Consider the following 24,235-nt stretch of genomic DNA (forward strand, 5'->3'; position numbering starts at 1 on the left):
CTTGGTTGGGTTCCTATTTTGCATCCCAGTCTCCCAGCATGTAGATTCTTATCTTATAACCCAACTCAGTGTCTTGTACCTAAGAGATAGTTTCCAACTGTTGATGCCCATTTCTTCCTTTTATACTGCTACATTTACTCTACCTAGATATTCCCTTTTTCCTGCTCTCTGATATTTATAGAGTTTAGCAATCTTGCCATGCCTTGCTTGGCTGTTTATCCTGTATTTTTTATCTCTGCACCTCACAGGGTGGTTTTGAGTTTTAATACTATCTTCCAACACTTTGCTTGCTCTTACTATACATATTTCTTGCTTCATACTCTTGGCTTAGAAAAACATCCATTCATCATTTACCCATTTCATAAATGTTTGTTTGTTTGTTTTAAGATTTTATTTTTTAAGTAATCTCTGCACCCAATGTGGGGTTCGAACTCCCAACCTCAAGATCAAGAGTGTCATGCTCTACCAACTGAGCTAGCCAGGCAGTGCACAAATCTGTTTTAATGCCTATATTCTTCCTGTTGACCCTCTAGTACCTGTTTTAAATGCCATTCTGTTAACATCTAATTTAGAAGACAACTGATAACTAATATTCACACTATCAATAAGTATGTCTCCTCTTCATATGTTGAATTTAATAGGCCCTCTAGAAATGTATAAATAGTATTTCAGGCCTTAACTCCTGCCTTTTAATTTTCAGGTCCCAACTTAAATTAGCAAGAGAACTTAAGAACTAGTAATGAACTACACTTAGTTTGCTAACTAATTGTCTATAGTTTCCTCTTCCTGGAAAGAGGGTGTTATGTAACTCCATACCTTCTGCTCTCAGTCATAGATGCTTGTATCTTCATTGTGCACCTTCCCTAAGATCAATAAGTCTATAGACTGACAAGTCATCTGTAGCTTGCCCTAGTTTGAAAAGATGAAGAGAACCAGTTGGATTACCCCATTTAGCAATTTGAAGTAAGAAAATTTAGATAGCCATGGAAACTCAGCATGGAAGGATGATATGAGATAGAATTACATCTATGAAGAAAGGTTCAATTTATGAAGACCCAGAAATCATGAGGGAAGTTAAACAAAATGAAGTAAGGGACATTTATACAGGAAAGAAAATGAAAATAAGGGACTGAAAAATTGAAAATATTCAAGTCAAAACTTGACATTAATAGGCAGAGCATCAGCTGGGAGGCCTCAAAATTCTTACTGTCAAACTTTTTGGAACTGTAATGAATCCTTCCAATTTTAATAGAAGAGATCTCTCCTCACAAGATCTAGTGGGGTTCTTATATTTCTACATTTGTCTTTCCTAATATACATTGATAATATGAACATTATTATGCCTATTTTTTTAAAAAAAATTCCCATTGGGGTGCCTGGGTGGCTCAGTCTGTTAAGTGTCCAACTTCGACTCAGGTCATAATCTTGTGGTCCGTGGGTTCGAGCCCCACATCAGGCTCTGTGCTGACAGCTCAAATCCTGGAGCCTGCTTCAGATTCTATGTCTCTCTCTCTCTCTGCCCCTCCCCTGCTTGTGCTCTGAATCTTTCTCTCTCTCTCAAAAATAAATAAACATTAAAAAAAAATTTCCCATTACTTGAAATAATTTCAGTGTGCCTCTGTTGTTTGCAACCAAAAGTGCCAAAATACAATATGGGGTTTATTTTGCCCACCATCTGCACCTGCTGCATCAAAAGTAATAAATATCAAAGGATGAATTATTCCTAAAACAGGACTATTTTCTTCTTGTTTGAATGCCTTCATAATTTTAATTTACTGACCTAAAAATCATGTATAACATATAATTTAAAAATTAATTATGATGATAAAATATTTGTATATGATAAAAATATTGATATGGTTTTATATATTGATATTGATATATATATCAATATCAATATTTATATAAAAGTAAATATTCTTAGATCAGTTACAAAGATAAACAAAACCTAATCTTATTAAAAGATAACATCCCATTCTTATTGAAATAAACTAAATCTTATGTAGTATCATGTTTTAATTTGTTTTCTATATTGAACTAAATATTTTATGTGATTTGGAGATATATGATTAGAAGACATTATTCATTCTTTGTCAGCCATTGTGTTAGGCAGCCACGAGGCTGGCCTCAGTGATCATCACCTCTGGTATTCATGCTCTTTTGCAATTTCCTCTCCTTGAGTAAGGTCTAGGATTACTGACTTGCTTTGAACAAATAGAAATGGCACAAGTGATTGTAAGTTACTTCCTAGATTAAGTTTCTCAAGGAGACTGTGGCTTCCATTGTGTAGTCTCAGTGTTGCCCTCTTACTTGGTAGCTCTGAAGGAAGGTGAGCTGATTGTAAAGGCCAGAAAAACAGCCATGAATTGAGATCCTTAGTCCAACAGTCAACAAGAATTGAATCCTGCCAAAAACTATGTAAATGGGTTTGGGAGCATATCCTCCCCCCTGTCGAGCCTTCATATGAGAATCAGCCCTAGCTAATACCTTGATCACAGGCCTCTGTGGGACACTGAAGCAGGGGTACCCAGCTAGTCATGCTGTGATTCATGACCTACAGAAACTAAAATAATAATTTGTTGATTTATTCACTGTGTTTTAGAACAATTATTTAATCAGCAATAGGTAACTAATACTGCCATAAAAATGGTTAGTTTTTATTGTTGAAAATTATAAAGATGAACAAAAGTGCCTAGTTGTGAAAATAATGAAATACCATCTTATTATTTCTAGGGAGATAATAAAGGAGAGGATCTCACTTGTCTCCTCTAATATTCCTATACATAGTAGCAATCATCAGATTTAAAATCTAAATATTTCTCCTTGTTAATTCTTGCTAGATTAAAAAGTTGTTACAATGTGCTATGATCAATAACTAATAACCTACCATATCTACATACCAGTTTTTGTAAAATATCAACATACCTTTTTGTCCATTACACTTCAGCTTCACTGATTTTCTACAGATTATTTTCTTCTTTTGTGAGTTGATTTTTTATACCTGCTTTACTTAATCTATTGCTATTATACAAATCACTCCAAAACTAGGTGGCAAAAATAACAACCATTTATTTGCACATGATTCTGAAACAAGGTTCATTTTTGTTCAGTGTAATCGGCTGGGGTCTCTCATGCATTGCATCTGTTTGGGAATTTGATTAGAGCTGAAATATCCAACATGCCTTAGATCACATGAAATGTGCCTCACTGACTATGCCTGGAACAGCTATGGCCTGGCCAGGCAACTTTTATTTTCTCTGATTGGTTTCTACGGCAGATTAGCCAGAACTTTTTACATGATAGCTCAGGGCTCCAAGAGATTGAAAGGGGAAGCTGCCAGACCTTTTTAGGGCAAGGCAAGGTGCATGTTGGTTTGCAACCCTCCCATGAGCTTTCCTGGTATAATCTGAAATTGGCTCCTGTACTCAGAGGGCAGGGACAGACCAAAGAAAGAGGTAGGCTAACCCCAATTGGTACGTGGCAGTTTGTATAAACAAAGGAAACTTACATACTGGCTTGTCTGGTGTGACAGCAAGACAAATGAATCCACACAACCACCTGCCAGATCTTAAAAGTGTATAAAGAGGACCCACCTGGCCTCAGTCACATATACCATGCACTTGCTTTTGACACCACAATACTATCTGAAGGCTATGTCCTTGGTGCAGCCTCTGGAAGTGAGAAAGTAAGTGGAATCCATGTTCCAAGGATAAGGGAAGGAGTGAGGACACTCAGAGTGTCCAGGCCCAGCGCACAGGCCCATCAGTGGTCATGTCCTTTTGATCATGTTTCCCAACAGAATGGGACTAATTCAGTGTCAATTTCACTATACTCCATTGATAAAAATAATTCCCAAGACCAACCCAGAATATTATAGGTGAAATAGTGAGATACCTTGATGAGAGGAACAGCATCTGCATACTGGAATGGAAGAGATGATGGTGGTCATCTTTGAGAATTATATATGACCATGCCCAGGAGCTTTAGCTGTGTGATACCTGTTACTGGTTATGGATTCTAGAAAGAAAGATTTGCTAATAGTCAAAGCTTGCTGAACTAAAATATGTGTTGCTTTATTTATAATATATAATATGTAACATATATTTATACACACACAAATGAAGTGAAAATCATTTCTTCTGTAGATTTGAAATTATAACTCTTAAGACCATAAATCCTAGAAAAGGTGGAAGAGACTGAAACATTTTTAGATGGAGCAAGGGATATTAAAGTCCCAAAATAAACACTGAGTGGCAGAGGAGTCAGCAGAAACTTTAAAGTTTTGTGGAAAAAAGACGATGAAAGGAAAGCATTGAGAAAAAAAAAAGTAGGTAAAGATAATCTTTAAAGAGTTAGAACAGTGCCTGCCTCTATAGTTTAAACAACCGAGAAGAGATGCAGTTTCCCTGTCAAAAGATATTAATAAAAGAAATAGCCACATGATATGTTCTAGAGATTTATAGTCCACATTGTGATTTTTTTTGAGCCCCTGTTGCTTTCAGAAGTATGGTATTCACATTGTTAAAAATACAGTGGGAGTGAGATAAACTGTATTTGTAATCTTAAAATTTTAGCTTGCTTTAAAATATGAAATCTTATCTTATTTTTGGAGGAGGATTGAGGAGGGTGCTATCAGTCAGTAAAAGTAAATGGAAGGACTTACATAAGGTATTTGAAGTAGGATGTAATGTGCACATTATAGTTCAGGGAATTTGTGGAAGCCTGGCATCAAACAAATAACACTGCAGAAACTGAATTAAAGGCATACTCCTAGACAATTAGAATGGTGTCTAAAGACTACATTAATTCTGAAATATTTAATTTGTGTATTAACTGCAATTAAACCATCTTTAATTAACACTTAAATCTATTCCAGAATGATTTATATTAAACAGTTTGCTAAGAAATGATCCTAAAATATTGGTCTTATTTATATATAACACTTTAATTGAGATGTAATTATATACATTAAGATTTACACATTTAAAGTGTATAATTCAGTGGTTTTTAGTATATTCACAGAGTTGTGCAACCATTACTACAGTTTAATTATAGAACATTTTCATCACCCCCAAAGTAATTCTGGTACACATTAGCAGTCACTCCCATTGCTACCCAGCACCCCACACCCAAGTCTGGGCAACCACTAACCTATTTTCCATCCCTATAAAGTGCTTATTCTGAACATATCACAAAATGTTATCATATATTGTTTTTATGAGTGGACTCTTAAACATATGTTTTTAAGATTCATCCATATTTTAAAATGTATGAGTGCCTAATTCTTCATTATTGCTGAATAATACTCTCTTGATACATTACCTTCGTTTTGACCATTCAGCAATTGGTAGGCATTTGAATTGTTTCTACTTTTTGGTTATTGAAGAATAATTATGCTTATGACCATTCATGTATGAGTTCACAAATGGACATATATTTTCATTTCTGGTGGCTATATCTAGGAGTGGAATTGCTGGGTCATATGGTAAGTCTATGTTTAACATTTTAAGGAACTGCCAAAAAACTTTTCCAAAGAGGCTTCACCATTTTACGTTGCAACAGCCACAAATGAGAATTCTGATTTCTCTACATCCTCTTGTTATTGTCTCTCTTTTTTATTATAACCATCTTGGTGAAACTGAAGTGGTATCTCAATGTGGTTTTGGTTTACATTCCTTAATGACTAATGATCTTGAGAATCTTTTCTTGTACTTATTAGCTATTTGTATATCTTCTTGGAAGAAATGTGTATTCAGATTGTTTGACCAATTATTGATTGGATTGTCTTTGTTTATTGAGTTATAAGGGTTCTTTATATATTCTGGAGACAAGATCCTTTAGATGTATGATTTGAAATATTTACTAGCATTCTGTAGGTTATCTTTTAACTCTCTTGATGGTATTGTTTTGAGCAGAAACATTTTTATTTTTATTTTTCTTAGAGATTGAGAGCAGGGAAGGAACAGATTGAAAGGGAAAAGGAGAGAATTCCAAGTGAGCTCCACACCCAGTGCGGAGGAGCTGGACTCAAGATTGTGTCTCACTACCTTGAGATCATAACCTGAGCTGAAATCAAGAGTCGGACACTTAACCGACTAAGCCACCCAGACACCCCAAAGCACAAACATTTTAAAATTGGATTTAGTCCAATTTATCTATTTTTCCTTTACTGTTTGCAATTTTGGTATTATATCTAAGAAAATATTGCCTAACCCATGGTCACCAATTTACCTATTTTTCCTTTACTGTTTGTAAGTTTGGTATTGTATCTAAGAAAATACTGACTAACCCATGGTCACCAAGGTTTACTTACATGTTTACTTCTTAAAAATTTTAGAGTTTTAGCTCTTACCTTTAAATCTAAGATACATTTTTGAGTTAATTTTTTATGTATGTTAAGAGTTAAGGATCCAACTTCTTTTTTCCATTTATTTATTTATTTATTTATTTACCGATTTATTTATTTATTTATTTATTTATTTGGTACCCTTGTTGAAAATCAGTTGGCCATAAATCAAATTGTTATTTCTGGATCCTCGATTTTATTCCATTGATCTATAGGTCTCTTCTTATATCAGTACCACACAGTCTGAATTATCATAGTTCTCCAATTGGTTCTTCTTTTTCAGGAGTGTATTAGTTACTTATGCATCTCTTGTATTTGCATATGAATTTTAGAATCAATTTGGTATCTTTTTTGCAGAAAAGGCAGTGGACATATTCATAGGTATGTGTTGAACCTGTAGACCATTAGGGGTAGAATTGCCATCTTACCAACATTAAGTCTTGGAATCCATGAACAAGGGATGCCTTTCCATCTTGTTAAACCTTAACTCCTTTCAGCAATATTTTGTACTAATCAGTGTACAAATTTTATATTTCTTTAAAGTTTATTCATAAGAATTTTATTGTTGTTAATGCTACTGGAAATAGTTTCCTCAATTTTATTTTTGTACTTCTCATTGTTACTGTGTACAAATACCTTTGAGTTTTCAATTTGATCCTTTATACTACAACCTAGATGAACTGTTTATTAGTTCTAATGTTTTTAGTGAATTTCTTAGGATTTTCTATTTGTAAGCTTATGTTCTCTGCAAATGGTGATACTTTCATGCCTTACTTTCTAGTTTTTATTGCTTTTATTTCTTTTCTTTGACAAATTGTCCTAGCTAGAACTTCCATTACATGTGAATAGACAGCCTTGTCTGGTTCCTGATTTTAGAGGAAAAGTTTTCAGTTTCACCATTAACTGTAATTTTAATTGTGGATTTTCATACATACCCTTAATCAGGTTGTGGAAGTTCTCTTCTATTCCTAGTTTGAGTTTTTTTTAATTAAAGGATGTTGGATTTTGCTAAGTGCATCTTCTGTATCAAAAGAGATGATCATGTAGTTTCTTGCCATTTATTTTATTAATATGGTCTGTTACATGAATTGATTCCCTTAAATTTAACCAACCTTTCATACCTCAGATAAATCCCATGTGGTTATGCTGTTTAACCCTATTGTTGAAATTGGTTTGATTGGATTTTGTTGAGGACTTTTGCATCTGTTTGCAGAGCATATTGGTTTGTAGTTTTCTTGTATATTGTTAGTCTAGGTTTGGTATCAGTTTTAGCTTTCATGGAATGACTTGGGAAGTGTTCCTTCATCTTCAGTTATTTTGAAGATTTTGTGAAGAATTAGTATTTATTCTTTTTTTTTTTTTAGATGTTTAGGATAATTCACCAGTGATGCCATTTAGGTTTGGGCTTTTCTTTTGAGAGAGTTACTTATTACTAATTCAAACTTTTTACTTGTTATAGTTCCATTCAGATATTATACTTCCTCTTGAGTCACTTTTGGTAGATTTTGCCTTTCTAGGAGTTTGTTCAATCATTTAGTTTATCTATTTTGTTAGCTCACGGATGCTTACAGTATTTTCTATCATCTTCACCCCCCGCTTATAATTTTGTAGTAATTATTATTTTTCTTTTGTGATTTTAGTAGCTTGTGTCTTCTTTCTTTTTTTTTTTCTTAGCCAGTGTAGCTAAAAGTTTGCCAATTTTGTTGACATTTTCTTTTCTTTTTCTTTTATTTTTTTTAGTTTCTTTATTTGAGACAGAGAGAGAGCGAATGAGTGCACAAGCGGGGGGAGGGGCAGAGAGAGAAGGAGAGACAGAATCTCAAGCAGGCTCCCTGCACCATCAGCACAGAGCCCAATGTGGGACTTACACTCATGAACTGTGATATCATGACGAGCTGAGATCAAAAGTCAGACTCTTAACCGTCTGTGCCACCCAGGCGCCCCAACATTTTCAAAGCATCTTTTTGTTTGTTTTGTTGATCTTTATTGTTTTTATATTTTACATTTTATTTATTTCCACTACTCTGTATTACTACCTTCCTATGCTTGTTTTGAGTTTAGTTTTTATTTTTCTAATTCCTTAAGATCTAATTTCTTTAGCTGCATTGAAGTTTTTTATATGTAGTGCTTTTATTTTCATTCATCTCAAAATATTTGCTAACTCATTCATCTCCAAGTAGGTTTTTTAACTCCCCATATAACATTTTTTCATCCATTAATTTTTAAGATTTTGTGTTAATTTCCATTTATTTATAAATGTCCTTTTGCTGTTGAATTATAAATTAATTGCATTGCATTTAGAAACATACTTTGTATGATTTCAATTTTTTTAAATTTATTGAAGCTTGTTTTATGAGCCAGCATATGGGCTCTCCTGTAGAATGTTTTATGTGCACCTGGGAAGAATGTGTGCCCTGCTGTTGTTTAATAAAGTGTTCTCTACACATTTCTTACTTCTAGTTTATTTATAATATTTTCAAGTCTTCTATTTCTTTTTTCTTCTGATTTTTTTCTTGAAAAAATGATGTCCTTGAAAGTAGACATATTGAAGTCTTTGAAAATAATCGTTCAATTTTAATTTCTCCCTTCAGTTATTAGTTTTTGTTTTACATATTTTGGGGCTCTGATACGTACATAATTCAAAATTAATTAAAATATGAACACGACATGCCAAAATATATACAGATAATCTAAAGTAGTGCTAAGAAGACACTCTCTTGATAAAAACTATCAAACCTATTGTACTGTTAAAAATGTAATGACCAGGGGCGCCTGGGTGGCGCAGTCGGTTAAGCGTCCGACTTCAGCCAGGTCACGATCTCGCGGTCCGTGAGTTCGAGCCCCGCGTCGGGCTCTGGGCTGATGGCTCAGAGCCTGGAGCCTGTTTCCGATTCTGTGTCTCCCTCTCTCTCTGCCCCTCCCCCGTTCATGCTCTGTCTCTCTCTGTCCCAAAAATAAATAAATGTTGAAAAAAAAATTAAAAAAAAAAATGTAATGACCATAGTTTGATTTAAGACGTTTACTCAAAAATGTTAGTTGATAGATTACAATTTTGTTGTTTTTTTTCACTGTGTCTAGATAATATACACCAGATTGAGGTTTTTAAAATGATCCCAACTAATAAGTTTTCAAATTTCTCCAGTTAAATTGCCTTTGAAATACAGATTGTTCAGACTTAATACTTACATGATGACACTTTTTATTAATTTTCAATCTATTAGCAGTTTTAATATGCTTGTTTGAACTTGTTTGAACATAGTCCATAGCTGTGTCTCACACTCAAACAGATGAATCAAAACATACCTCTGCAGTTGAATCACTGTACTGACACTACAAGTTTCTTCCATTGCTGGAGTATACTTGTCTCTCTCTAAGGTTTTTCATGATATGGAATTATAAAAAAAACATTATCAGTTACAAGCCTAATAAAATCCATTTTGACAAGATAATGTATATTAGCGAATATATTACTTAAAAGCAAATTACTTTTGAAAACTATGAGATCTACAAATCTAAGTGAGTCAGTCAGTAAAATACAGGCTGTATGCTAGATAAAATAAACAGAAAACAATGATGAAGTAACCTCAGAGGAAATTTATACTGAACTAAACTCTGGGAGGGTGATAAGATAGATCAAAGCACTGAACCTAGAATGAATTTTTGTATGTGTGAAAGGAAAAAAAAATAAGTATAGATTCTAGCCACATAAAACTGTCAGCTTGAAAATATATTGCTTGCATGGTCAATCACTTGGATAGCATTATTTTGTGATATATTAAACGTAGAAGCTATCTCTTATGGCTTTTGAAGTATGACACACAAAACATTCAATAATCTTTATTTTTATGTTATGTTCATTATAAGAGAAAACTATAATAAAATTCATCCCGACAATACTGGCTATAGATAGATATACTTTTTTCTTCTTTTGATAATTTTTATACATTAGAAAATCTTTTTAAACTAATTTTATTTATGGTTTGAGAGTCCAAATATCTCTCCAATTCTATATAAAATTTAGTAGCAGTAGAAATTAATACAATTACTGGTCCAAAGTTCTATAATTTAAACTTTCATTTTATAGACAGCCACTTAAGAACACATATTTGAAATAGTAAAGTAAAATGAATCTCATTTTTATAGTCCTTTTTGTTTCCCACATTCTGTGTACTAAGATAATTTGCACAAGCGGTCTGTAGGAAATATTAATATGTCAGTTTTATCAATTGATATTTGCTTTAATGTTTCTTAAATGATAGGGATTTATAACTAGCTTTTGGACAATAAATCTTATTTTTTTAATTAACTGGTAGTGAAAATATTAGACACGTGTTATTTTGTTTTTTAAAGTATATCTTTTAGTTTGGATAAACATTGTGAAAATAAATATCCTGAATATTTGAATCAGACAGAAGGGAAGTGAATATAAAACCTCTAAAGGAAAATATTAAATATTGTGATCCACTGAATATGTGAATTATACTTGAACAATTTACCAGTGATGTATCAAAGATTCATGTCGTGCTGAAATTTCGTTTTTCTCTTCATTGTATGTACTGAAATGCTTTCTGCATATAAATAGCTCTGTAGTTCATTTTGATAGCCACAGTCCCTTTGTGACTTTTAAAATTAATTCTGTTGGCAGCTAAAAAAATACTAATACCTAACCAGGAACAGAGAGTTACTGTTTATTACTTTTTTTTTTTTTAACTTTATACATTGGTGAAACTTTAGAATAATAGCCAATAGTTGCAGAGTAGATATATGCTTGCCATATATGTGATCTTGATCTGAGATTGAGAGACAAGATCACACTCAGATTTATGTTCTACAATTGAAGATGCCTTTTTTCAGGTTGGATTATGAATTTTGTAAGCAGTAAGATTTGGCATGCATGGTTTATTGAAAGTTTCCTTAGCAAATAACCTCCTTTTTCCCAGTGATTTTCAGCGTCGAGGGGAAACACTTTCAGTGAACAATTTGTGGTTAATGCCTTTCCGTAGGTAAAATCCCACTGAGAAGTGCTCTAGCTAACTTGCTCTGGGTTGTGTTCCAACTTAGTTTAAGGGACTTTAGGGGACACACTCCTGCTGATTCCACTGTTCTTTCCTGTCTTCCTTTTTTTGTAATCTTGACCCAAAAACTATTTTAAGTGATGTCTGATTTGGCTTCCTGTGGTTCCCAAATGTTCACTGACAAAGGATTATTGAAAGAATGTGTGACTCTCCCTTTCTTTTCTTGAATTCAGAGTTTCTGATGTTGATATTAATGTGAAAGGGTCATCCACAAAGAGACAAAGAACACTAATGTTGTAAGGCTTCTCAGGTCTTCTCCTTTATCACAGTTGGGGGGACTCCAAACCATTGGGATCAAATATCTTTTATCACCTCCTTAAAAACATCAGCATCTGTGTCATCATTGGTCTGTAGGCTGTGAGGATTATTCCTAAAGTATTCCTCTCTCTCTGTACAGTCCATCAATTGAAAGCTATAGAACCATGGGATTGTAGGGCTAAAGGGCACCTTGAAGGTCAAATCACCCAACCCCTTTCCTTTATGGAGTTAAGAAATTGAAGCCTATAGTGAGTAGGTTATTTGTCCATGAGCATGGATAAAGATACAGAAATGAATGAGAACGTAGATCTCTGTCTACAGCAAGGGAACTCCACACTTCATGTGCATTAGTGCTATGGTTTTCCTTGTTTCCTTAATACCTAAGTCATCAAACCTTGTTCAGATACTAGAGAATCTTCTGACATGATAGTTGAGTTGAAGAGATAACATTCTTTAACAGTAAACACTAAATAGAGCTTTAGATTACAGGAAATCTAAAATGTCAAAATTATTTGTTTTTCTAAACATGTCATATTGTCAATCTAGTTTTAATATCAAGCAAAAAGTGATATTGGCTTTTATCCAAAATGGTAGGGGCTTTTATTCAAAGGAACAACAATAAGAAGTCTTTGGTGAAAATAAAGTACAGCATTAATATCTAACTGTAAGAATAGTGAATATGGACTCTCAATGAAGGATATCTACTACAACTGGATTCATAACCAATATAGTTTATCAAATAAGTTTATAATGAAAAATTGCCTTGAGGACTGCTAAGAAAAAAGAACAGTATCTTCAATTATAATTATAAAAACTATACCTTCAATTACTTGAAGGTATAGGTTAACTTGAAACGTAAATGACTCAGCATGAGTCATACAAGTAAGAACTTCTATGTTACTCTTGTAAAAGTAGCTCAAATTCATGTTCCCAGAGTAATAGCACATTTCAACTGAAGAGAGATCAGAAGTAAAGGAACAATGTGCTTTACTTGTGGTGAAATGACACAAACGTGTACTACAAAGAAGAGGAAAAGTTAATCTTCCTTTTATTTTGAGATAATATAGAAAAGATTCAGAGAAACAAAGAGAAATACTGGTCAATAAACTCTTTCCCTCCATGTGTTTCAAGGGGTGAAAAGACCTTTAGAGATACCTAGTCCAAACTTCTTCCAAATGAAGGTGGAAGGAAAATTCAGTCAGTCTTAGCGTAAATGTTTTCCATTCAGATGAGTCTACTTCTTTTTTTAATTTTTTTTTAATTTATTTTTGAGACAGAGAGAGACAGAGCATGAGCAGGGGAGGGGCAGAGAGAGAGGGAGACACAGAATCTGAAGCAGGCTCCAGGCTCTGAGCTGTCAGCACAGAGCTTGACGTGGGGCTTGAACTCACAGACTGTGAGATCATGACCTGAGCTGAAGTTGGATGCTTAAACGACTGAGCCACCCAGGTGCCCCTGATGAATCTACTTCTTTATTATAGGTAGCCTCCTCAGTTATTAGCTAGGATTTTATATCTTCTTCCACAGATTGAGTGAGCATCTGCATCCATGTATCTACTTCAAACATATACCTTGCCTTTTTCTATTAATTTTAGGTTAAATTTTCAAAAGAATATTTTTAGCATTAAGGTCAACTTCCATTTATCTATGATATTGAATAAAATTTATAATATTCAATATTTACAGCAAAACGATATTTTTCATCATTACTCAACATATGCATCTGTATTTTATTTATTTCTCTTCATTTCTAAAGCTCTATGATTTTTATAGCTTTAAGAGGCTAGATTCTTAAAATAGAAGCAGGTGGAAATAGTATGTTCATATGTAAGCAAATAATCTCTTTATTTTGATATATTCATAGTGGAAAGAACATTTTCATTGCTGGTCTTGGCGTATATGAATAATGCTGGAGAATTATATATATATAGACGTCTCTCTCTCTATGTATATGTACATATATATAGACATATATATATATATGTCTATATATATATATACACACACATATATACATATATATGTGTGTGTATATATATATCCCAGAGAATTATATTTTTTAAAACTATAGAATTATTGCTTGCTGTAAGTTTTTTTTTAATTTCATATTGAAAAATGTTTGGTCTTATGTGTTTGATTTTCACATTAACTTAATATAAAATAATTAAGTATTATGAATGCTTAAAAATTTATATTATTTCAAAAATGGCTATAAATGATACTATGCAAGGACAGTTTATTGAATATTCTAAGCCACGTGCATTTTTATGGAATTTCATGTTCAATCTTTGAAATGTGTATGAAGAGGCAGAAAGTCATATGGGTGATATTCATGCTTTCATCAGTTTGGAACCTTTCTGTAAAGAGCAATGGCTGGTTCAAGTCCCCAAGCGTTTCTTCCCATCACTGCCACTTTTTGAAATTAGAGAAGGTCAGACACTTGAATACTAACAGCTGGGCATTGGGGCAAGGATGCATGCAAATACTGGTGAAATAAGAAGCAATGTTCTCAAGTAAATTAGCTCAAGTCCATATCAGCCTGTGAGCCTTTTCTTAGCCAGGTAGAAGAGAACTATTCTAACTCTGAAATCCACTAGCAAAACCCCTCACCTTTTAAGGGCTGACATCTTGGGTGTGAGACCTATGTGGTAGTAGAAGGTTTAATGTTTTGCTTCACCATCTTGAAATTATCAGTAATTTTATTTTTGAACTACTTTTTTAATTCCAATGTAGTTAACATACAATGTTTTATATTAATTTTAGGTGTACAATATAGTGATTCACGAATTCCATATGTTACTCAGTGTCCCTCAAGTTAGGTGTAATCTTAATCCTCTTCACCTATTTCACTCATCCCTTACCCACCTCCCATCTGTTTGTTCTCTGTAGTTAAGAATCTGTTTCTTGGTTTGTGTCTTCTTTTTTCCTTTGTTCATTTGCTTTGTTTCTTAAATTTAACGTATGAGTGAGATCATAAATCATTTATCTTATATTGACTGGTTTATTTCCCTTAGCATTATAGTCTCTAGTTCCATCTATGTTGTTGCAAATAGCAAGATTTCAGTCTTTTGTATGGCTGAATATTCCAGTGTGTGTGTGTGTGTGTGTGTGTGTGTGTGTGTGTGTGTTTACTTTTTTTTTTTTTAAATAAATATTTTTTTTTTTTTTTTTTAAATTTTTTTTTTTTCAACGTTTATTTATTTTTGGGACAGAGAGAGACAGAGCATGAACGGGGGAGGGGCAGAGAGAGAGGGAGACACAGAATCGGAAACAGGCTCCAGGCTCTGAGCCATCAGCCCAGAGCCTGACGCGGGGCTCGAACTCACGGACCGCGAGATCGTGACCTGGCTGAAGTCGGACGCTTAACCGACTGCGCCACCCAGGCGCCCCAATACTTTTTAATTGATCCATCTATCAGTGGACACTTAGGCTCCTTCCATTTCTTGGCTATTGTAAGTAATGCTGCAATAATTGTGGTACATACATCCCTTCAAATTAGTGTTTTCATATTCTTTGAGTAAATACCCAGTAGTGTGATTATCGGATTGTAGGGTAGTTCTGTTCTTAAGTTTTCAAGGAACCTTCATACTGTTTTCCACAGTGGCTGCACCAGTTTGCATTCCCACCAGCATGTTAGTTACTTCCTTGTATTTGCCAACCAGTTATGTTGAAAATGATAACTTAAGAAGGAAAAGGAGATAAGACAGACCATAGTTTCTTTCCTTTCAATCCTTTCTTACACATTACTAAGCCTGAGGTAGGAAGTGTTGGTAGAATATGTTCATATAAGGAAATGAAATAGTGGCTGAATTAGTTTTGTAGAGCATTTCATTTTTCTGTAAGAGTGAAATACATAAGCACATAAAGACTAATATTATGAAAAAAAAGACTAATATTATGAATTGTGTAAATTCAGTAACTCCATGTACATGTTAAATGTTTATTTATTTATTTTGAAAGAGAGAGAGGGAGAGAGAGAACAGAGAGAAAGAATCCCAAGCAGGCTTTGCACCATCAGCACAGAGCCCATCTAGCACAGGGCTAGAACCCACAAAGTGTGAGGTCATGACCTGAGCTGAAATCAGGAGTCAGATGCTTAACTGACTGAGCCACCCGGCTGCGCCTTAAATGCTCTTAATATTTGCATTTTAAACTGAAATTACACAATATAAAAATAAACATAAAATTCATACTAATAATTTAAAATTTTATTTTTTCTTTATTTAGAAATATTTACTTTTAAATTAAGCCATAATACCTGGGAAATACTGTGGAAAGATTCTGACCATTGCTAGGATAGTATGATGTTAAAATTTTTTTTTTCAACGTTTTTATTTATTTTTGGGACAGAGAGAGACAGAGCATGAATGGGGGAGGGGCAGAGAGAGAGGGAGACACAGAATCGGAAACCGGCTCCAGGCTCTGAGCCATCAGCCCAGAGCCCGACGCGGGGCTCGAACTCACGGACCGCGAGATCGTGACCTGGCTGAAGTCGGACGCTTAACCGACTGCGCCACCCAGGCGCCCCAATGTTAAAATATTTTTAACAGGCTTACTAATTTTTAGAAAATGACTTTTTAAATAAACTCAAAAACAGTGATAACCTGAGTCACCTGTTTGGATGAATTATATATATATTTCCTTCTTTTACTTATAAAAAAAGTACACAAAACAAGAGGTTTATTTAGTTTGGAGTTTTGCCAACTAATCTTTACAGATTGAAATCCCTAAGGACACGTTTTTACAAATAGGAATGTATGAAGTTATTCACAAATTCAGCAGCCCTACTTAAAAATGTCTGGAAAAGTGTTTTACACATCAATGCTCCATAGGGTATAATCATTGAATACTTATTGAAGATTACATATGAGCTTCAGTCCTGAGGAAAAGGTGATCTGAGTAACAGCAGATTGATGGATACAAATGACTCAAGTACTTCTCATATTCCAGGCCAGTTATCTGTGAACTAAGGAGGACCTCAACAGTAGTTCATAATAACTGATTTGGAGCTGTTATAGTCATTTAGATTAAAGTCTGTTTAAATATTTGGCTACATATGGTAAATCAAGGCAGATGAAAGCAAGTGTGAGCCTATAGGCATGCTGTCAGTTAATAGCCCCAAACCACAGACCTTAGTCAGTTTCTATAGTTCTGAGAAACCCGTGCTGTTTTATTTGAGACTATATTCATGGAAACATAACTTGGTGCAAATGTACACTACCTTCCATAAATCTTAAATTTCATAAGTTTCCTTTCTTGAACCAAGACTACAGTTTCTATGCTTATAATTTGATCAGTATAATCAACTAGTTCTAAAGTTACGATATGATTTTGTGAAGTTACCTGACATCTTCAAGCAGTAGCTTCTTCCATATGTAGAGTGTGACTAAATTATACCACAGAGGGTTTTTGAGTAACAGTTTATGCAAAGGAGCATTTCCCATATCTCATGTTCCATAGTAATATAACAGCATCAGAGCTTATATTTAAGAAATTGTGATTGGGAGAAGTTTCACATTCTAATAATTTAATTTTTGATTTTTCTTACTGTGTATCAACACAGGTTTTTGAAAAAAAATATATATTTGAAATTTACTTCCTCTGTTATACATACATCTGTTATTTGTGCTAAAATTCTACAAAGAATTTTAGAGCCAATTTATTGAAAAAGCTTGACATAGCATTTTGTTAAGAGGATGGAAGATAAAGTTCATGGGGGGGAAAATTGGTCATGAATATCTGAGATGATCTGAAGTAATAAAAACATTGACGAATCCATTATTGTGCTCCCCGTCCTGTGAAGGAGATCTGGATAGTCATATAGAATGCTGTCTTACACCCACAATTCCATTACCATTGAAAACGTAAGTACTGACCTTGTCAAAAATGGACATACACTTTTTTCTTTGCCTAAAAGGAATTGGATGTTTAGGATCTGATATTCAGGACTATTTCAGAAAAAAAAAAAAAAAAAAAAAAAAAGATTTCACCGGTCCTTATTGTTCATTCTCTTACTTCCTTGTAGGTCACTACCTTGTGCTCATGCATGTCATCATGAGTATATGAGCTTACATGTTGCTTACACGTGCCTGCCCACATACATGTATATGTAGGGCATCCAGCTCAAACATTTCACTAATGAAAACTATGATTTTTTAAATTTTTAAAAAAATGTTTAATGTCTCTATTTATTTTTGAGACAGAGACAGCATGAACAGGGGAGGGGCAGAGAGAGAGGGAGACACGGAATCTGAAGCAGGCTCCAGGCTCTGAGCTATCAGCACAGAGCCCTACAGCGGGTCTCAAACTCACAGACCGCGAGATCATAACCTGAGCTGAAGTTGGAGGCTCAACCGACTGAGCCACCCAGGCACCCCTGAAAACTATGATTTTATTTTTTTAATTTATTTTATTTTATTTATTTTTTTTAATATGAAATTTATTGTCAAATTTGTTTCCATACAACACCCAATGCTCATCCCAACAGGTGCCCTCCTCAATACCCATCACCCACCCTCCCCTCCCTCCCACCCCCATCAACCCTGTTTGTTCTCGGAAACTATGATTTTAAAAACACTTCAGTTCTATTCTTTTAAAAATGGTCTGTAATGACTGTCAAAATAGACTTATAGTTAAAATGATCTAATTATAGCTCAATTTGATATATTCCCCTTGCAAAAAGAATATCCCCAACAATCCTTGATCGTTATTTTTAAAGTTAGCAAAGATTTCTGATTTAAAAATGTTCTACACACTCCTAATACCTTATCTTAACCTCTGCCTTTCTCTTTGTCTTCTATCACATATCCATTCAATCATTGTAAAAACCACTTTTGATCAAGGATGGGCTCTTTCAAAAATTCATATTTTCTTCTTCTAATTATTTTTGCCCTTTTATTTCCCTTTATGAAACACAGGAATGAAAGACAAAATCTTACAGAGATGCTGTTTACTGTTGACTGGTATACAAATATATTCAGCAAATAAAAATCCAGAAATACCTTTTATACACTAAAGAAACATACTGCTTTGAGGAAAAATGACATTCCAGATTTTTCTTATAAAATGAAACAGCTTGACAGCATTCAGTTCTTTCCCCCCTTTCATGACCCTGATAATTTTTCCTGGCACCATTTGACTCTACTAAGTGTCGATTTACTCCATCACTATCTACAGCAAAGGAATATGGGTAGTAATATTGCAGATACATGAAGTACAAGACATTCTCAGTTGCCCTTTCCCAGTTCTGCTGGCACTTGCTGACAGTTGTAAAAACTTGTTGTTGTCATAAGCAGAGACAACTGCAAAGGCACAAAGGGAACAGATGTATGCTATAATAATAACAAGGTACCACTTAAAAAAAAATACTTTTCAGCTTAGGGCTACATTTAAACCTTCAGGTACAGTTCATGAAACTCATAATGTGGAGAGTGAGTACTGCTGGTGTCTTTGAGAGTCTCTAGGGGACAAGACTCTGAGATATTGTTATCATTATCACCATCTTGCTAACTGAATCACAGTTAGTGCCTTGGTTATTATACCTAAGGGAGTGACTTACTACCCTCTAGGTTGAAATAAAGGGCAAAATGAGATTCTTCCATTGTTGGTGAGTGGAAAACATTCAGGACACACAAAGGAAAAGGCATTCTATTCAATCTCAATCTTTTAAAAATAGAGAACTAAATTATTCTGAATATTCAATCCTCAGTTTGGTCATATAAAATAATTGAGCATAGATTTCGACTAAATGGAATGCAGATGGAAATCTTTGTACAGTTAGATGTAGTCTTCCTTCTGAAATATATGCATGTATATTTTCATAGAATTGCAAAAACAAAGAGGCAAGATTTCATGCAAAAGCAGAGTTGAACTTGAAAATGAAAGGATGTTAACATGCCACAGACTGCATGTTTTTAATCTCAGTTAATATGTAAAATTTTAAGATGCTGTTGAAGTAATTCAGTTAAATAAAATAAAGGTAATATTGATGAAAACCACTTTCACTTTCATTGATTCATAAACATTGGAGTGTAAATGTGTAGACTTTTTTTCAAACCCTATAGATAGAAATGAGTGTTCTAACTTTAAATATCTGGAAAGGAAATATAAATTGTATGTTACACTTGGACATGAAATAAAATGGTCATTGTGTTTTCATGATGAAAGGTTGACAATGCCCTATATTGCTAACGGATTGTATTTTTTACTCCTTTTCCTGATGTGCCTAATTTTATTTTTTCTATTGTTTCATGAAACACAGTGACTTCTCCAAGTAACTTCTGGCCTCGTGATTCTCTTTTTATTTGCTAAATTGCCACATTCTGGGAAATGGTTAAAAGATAAAAATGTCACTAGAGCGGTTTTATGAATTACTTTCCAAGTAAATCTTAATGACTAGGACTTTTAAAACACTTGAAATATGTTTATAAATAATTAAACTGGATATATTGTAGGAAAGAGTAGAGGGTACTAGGATGAGTGCTTTTGACAGGGGCAGATGACCATTCAACTTTAACTGTGAACCATGAAAATAAAAGCAACTGTGCTTGATCATTTACTCAGCACTAGAGGCAATAATCAAGTTCCTCAAATCAATCACACCATCGAAGAGTGATGGCAGGGAGCAGACGCTTTATCAGCAAAACTGCGTATTTTGTATCAGTTTGTCTCTTTGTATTTTTAGACATAAATCTTTAATGTGGAGTTTGTGTTCAGACAGCATTCTCTCCTCCCTACAGGTGTTGACAACACAATAGGATTTGTGGATTTTGAGCACCTGAGGGAAAAATTGTCATATGAGTAAAAATTGATATTATTACATTTTAAGACATACTTTAATAAATGTATCTCTTCATCTCAGAGTAACAGTATTTGGACAGACAGTTTAGAAGAAAAATATCTCTATTTTAGCAAATTATATTTTATATCAGATATGGATATTAATATAGATAGCCAAGAATGTTGATCAATTTTATAATATATTTTGTATATTAATATAGATATTATTAGCAAGCAATGGTAGTTCTGTTTTATAGCTCTTTGAATCAAATCAAGAACACTGTATTTCAACTCAGATTAGAACCAGCATTTTTTTTGCTGTTGATTTTCTCACTAAATATTCATATTTTGTTTTGAAAGCTGTTAAATTGAACTTAATATCAAATTGTTTAAGTAACATATTTCCCAACAAAAATTCAGGGAAACATTGTTACTGTATTTTGCTTAATACTGACTAAATATAAACTTTTGAATGTTATGGAGAAAGGATAAAAGGGACATGAGAGTTATTGATTGCAATATGAATTTAGCTGTTAATGATTATGTCCATGGGAAATAGAAAATTTAATAGAAGTTGGAGCAAAGACTATCTCTATTTTCTCATATCTAACTTATTTCAAGCTGATAGATAACATGATGCCAAACCTTGTGTAGTGAAGTATACTTGAATTGCTAGTGAATAGGAGTGTGGTTGATGGACTTTATTGTATAAAATGTGGTACAGTTTTGCTCTTATGCTTACTAAACGTGAAAGCCAACACAAAATAGTAAATACTAAAATACTTGAAATATTACTAAATGCTTGTCTCAGTTTAACAATTTTACATTTAGCTTAAGCTTGATGAAAGTTATGTTCCCCCTGAATCCCCAAGTATACAGCATGGAGGATCACTTACATTTTAAAAAGTGACAACTTGAAATAATCATGTAAGTTTGATAAATGTATATTATGTTAAGGTCAAGGGCTGTCTAATTGAATATAAATCTATTGACCTTGGCAGATTCACCATACCCATTTGAAAGTCTTATTATGTAATATTTTTTGTCATTTGCTTAAAAATTTTAAGTAGCAAATGTATATGTATTGTGTGTATTCAAATTTTACCACTTGAAATGTCTACACACTTATAAAACATATTGTCTCTCTAATGTTTATTTTTATGTTTTTTTCTTTGATATATTGTGCTGTTGTGCAGGTTTTATAATGTTGAAATACTAATCCATGCTTTGTCTTCTGCATTATATCTGGAATAGTTATATTGGGTAATTTGTGTATACTTATTCTTCTGATGCTATGTAGTTGCTTGCGGAAATTATACATTTAATGTTTGTTTGAGCCATTAAGTTTTGTGAATGCTATCTTGTTGAAAGTCATTATTATAAGTGGATACTAGCCTATCATTTACATCCCTGGATGGAGGATATCATTATGAGAATTTTCCAATGGATGGCCTAAATAAAAAGTTTGATTATATTTGTTTGAAGGAAATGCAAAGGGATTTGCATTCCCAAGTGATAGATATCACTGATGTATAAAATTATGTCTTGCTTTTGCTTTATTTGAGATCTTATTTTGGTCTCAAAAAAAAAGCAATTTTCAAAAGTAAAGTAAAAAATATATCTACATTAATAGATACGTGTTATGATTAGCAGACCATTCAAAAACCAATGACTTTATTTCCCAGTGCCCAGCAATAAAAAAGGCAACAAAGTATATGCTGATGATTTCAATAACCTGGTGTTCAAAAGGCTAGAAGCTTGTAAACCAGAATCTAACATAATTCTGCACATAATATCAAGAGACAATATACATTTGTCTTTAGTTCAAAGGTAATGTTAATGCTCTTTGTTTTGAACATATGTGCTATATACTATGTACTATATTTTATAATATAGTCAGGTGACTAAATTGTCAGATGTCAATTAGCAGTGTCCTCTTTTTTATGTTTATTTATTTATTTATTTTAAGAGAGAGAGAGAGAAAGAAAGAGTGTGAGAAGAGGGGAGGTGCAGAGAGAGAGAGGAAGAGACAGAATCCCAAGCAGGCCCCATGCTGTCAGCACGGAGCCCAACGCAGGGCTCTGTCTCACAAAACGTGAAATCATGACCTTAGCTGATGCCAAGAGTTGGTCTAACAGTCTGAAACCCCCAGGTGCCCCAGCAGTATCGTCTTAAACAGAAAATTTAAGTTTACTGAACTTAAACTTTGAACCACATATTTCTTAGATGACTTCATAAATGTTTAAGTTGAAAAGCTGTACAGACATTGTGCCTGGTGAGTCAAAAACTAAGTGTAATACCTGGCATATGTTTGAATTTTTGTTGTAGGCAGAGGGACGATAGCCTCCTAGATCAGTATTTCCCAGAATTTAATCACTGGGGCAATGCCTCTGCAGAATTTCAGTAAGTATTCACACACACACACATTCACACACACATACACATGCATACACATGTGCAAACACAGTTTTATAGTCAAATACATTAGGAAACTCTTGGTTAAACAAAGGAAAATTCGTCTCTTTATGGCAAGCATTCTAAGATACTATAACCACAATAATTTAAACTGTCTGAATCCAGGATATGCATATATTAGATAAGGTATTCCCAAAGGACATAGAAAGAATTTTTATGGAATATCACACAAGAATATCATTCTCTGAAATTCTTTAATATTCTAATTTTTTTATTGTTACTAAGTCCACTGTAACTTGGAAATTACATCTTAGTTAAATTTGCATTAATACTTATGACTTCTTACAACTTCAATATTGGCTTCTAGGACCTTGTGCTATCGTTATCATTTGTATTCTTCCATTCATAGGAGAAAACAAATATGACTATTTTTTTATTGACAGTCCACCAAAAAGTTAATTGATCATGAGGGCTTCCTCCCCTTACCATCATTCTGTCTCATGATATGAGGCAAAGCTCTTTCTTTTTCTCTTACAAAATGGAGGAAGGTGAATAATGAGCTTTCATTTAAGTCTGATAATATGATCAGGGGCATTTTGTTGGGAGATGGAGTCCAATTTGAAATTATAAAGGTCTCTCACAGTACTTACGGTCCTGCTGAAACTACCTCTTCCCAGCTTTGACATTACTCACATCCAGGATTGAAGGCAACTGATCTCAAAATCCCCCATGCACATCGTGAAACCACCAGCTCTGATCCACATCCTTCCTGTCCTAGAACTATAGACTTTCCAGAAGATAACTCCATAGAAGACCATAACTGGAACTAATTATCACATCCCCATAAGAAACCATCAAAATTAATTCAAATACTCTGTGTATCCTCATTTATGTCAGCATTCTAATTAGTTGAAACTCATTTCTTCCTTAATCATTTGGATTCTTAAATACACAAAACTCTGTATATCTATTGAAGTAACTCATTCTGTAACAACATAAACTCTTTCATTTGATCATTGAACAGAGAAAATCTCCTCTACCCTCCATGTGTTTCAATATGCCTTCCACTTCTTGTTTTAACTGAACTCTAGATATTACCTAAGGACACTTCTTTCCCAGAAACACTCTCTAATAGTCTTCTGCTCACACTTCAACTAGCAATGGTTCAGGAGTTAGGATAAGTTTTATCCATCATCATGCAAACAAATGGATACAAAATAATCTGCTTAAAACATATCAGGAGAATATGTGAATGTTTTTCTGAATAGTTGTAAACACTTACAAAAAATATCATTGAGTTCTATCACCTTGCTTACTACCTTTCTTTGATCAGTTTTATATTATTCTTAGTGATGTTAGTATA

This window comes from Leopardus geoffroyi, chromosome A1 (assembly GCF_018350155.1).
Source record: "Leopardus geoffroyi isolate Oge1 chromosome A1, O.geoffroyi_Oge1_pat1.0, whole genome shotgun sequence".
In the NCBI taxonomy this organism is placed as follows: Eukaryota; Metazoa; Chordata; class Mammalia; order Carnivora; family Felidae; genus Leopardus; species Leopardus geoffroyi.